The 1404-nt window shown below is 38.7% G+C and overlaps 1 non-coding gene across 1 annotated transcript; it reads left to right on the top strand.

Moving 5' to 3' along the window:
* Positions 1-638: 638 nt before the first annotated feature.
* Positions 639-711, top strand: trnav-cac (transfer RNA valine (anticodon CAC)). The gene has a single exon. It is a non-coding gene; the product is annotated as a tRNA-Val (tRNA).
* The last annotated feature ends 693 nt before the right edge of the window (positions 712-1404 follow it).

Below are 1404 nucleotides of genomic sequence, written 5' to 3' on the forward strand. Positions count from 1 at the left end.
ATTTATTGTAAAGTGTTGATTGTCTGAAAGACCTTACACATGAATTGCCCCATACGGGGTTTGAACCGACGACCTCAGCGTTACCGGTAGGGTGCTCTAACCTGCTGAGCTAACTCACCTACCTTACAGACTGTTGAGTTTCCGTGGATTTAAGAAGAACTTACATGTTCTTACCACAATGAAGATTTGATAAAAGTGCTTATATTCTAATGTTTTTCAAAACAACATACATAATATTTTCCAGAGATTTTGTATTTTGTAGTGTTGATTGTATTTTTGAACCATTTTTAATTTTCAAGTGTTGATTGTATTTAAGAGATATTTTTATTTTATTTTAATGTGTTAATTTTATTTTTGAACCATCTTTTATTTGTAAGAATTGATCTTATTTTATAGCCATTTAGCCAAGTCTCTGTAGAACCATTTGTCTCTGCTAATGACATTTTCAATACAATTTTTTGATCCCAGGCTTAGTTTATGGACTGTAATGTGAAATTGGGCACAAGTATAAGTCTGGCAGTTTGTTCACCAAGTTACTGTGCTCTCTGAGAGGATCTGTAAGTATCTGACTTTGTTCCATGCCCATCGTTGACATTAGTCTCTAACAAAATGTGGATCATCTACCAGAAAGAGCATGAGTTTCTGTAGTGTAGTGGTTATCACGTTTGCTTCACACGCAAAAGGTCTCTGGTTCAAAACCAGACAGAAACAGATTTAGTATGTTCTATTCATCACAGGTGTTTACTAAAGGTCAACAAGGGCTCTGTGGTGTCATGGTCTGTACTCTGAATCCAGGCATCTGAGTGCAAGCCTCGGTTGACATTTTCATGCGTTGCATCTCACATCATCAACTTTGGAACCTCAAACTGAAACAAAGCAGAGAAGTTCAGTTCCTGTAGTGTAGTGGTTTTCATGTTTACTTTACATGCAAAAGGTCTCTGGTTCAAAACCAGACAGAAACAGTTTCTGTAGGTTAAGCATCTCTTGGGGTGCAGTGAGACAACAAGAGCCTTCCTCTTCCGTGATGGTTCATTTGCCAGTTGGCTTCTTTGAAATCGAAGCTACTTTACTTCAATTCCCAATTGGCAGTTCAATGACGTAATGCACATGTGTCAAACTCAAGGCCCGCGGGCCACATGTGGCCCCCCAGCATTTTATAGGTCGATGATTGACTTAAAATAGGTTTTGAGCACGAATTGACTACAAACTTTTCAACCAAAGGTTTGTAATGCGCTTCCTAACCAGACGCTCCAAAGCGTCCGGTCCATAACTCTTCAACACGCTGTCAGCTCCCGGTCAGAAAGATGCATTTAGTTCAGAGACCATGAGATGATGTTCAGAAAGGATGTTTTTAATTAATTGATTTCAGTTGCCTCTGAGACAAAATCGTTGCGTAAAGTCTAT

Source organism: Poecilia latipinna, unplaced genomic scaffold, assembly GCF_001443285.1.
Source record: "Poecilia latipinna isolate Pla-1442-1.1 unplaced genomic scaffold, P_latipinna-1.0 Scaffold54, whole genome shotgun sequence".
Taxonomy (NCBI): domain Eukaryota; kingdom Metazoa; phylum Chordata; class Actinopteri; order Cyprinodontiformes; family Poeciliidae; genus Poecilia; species Poecilia latipinna.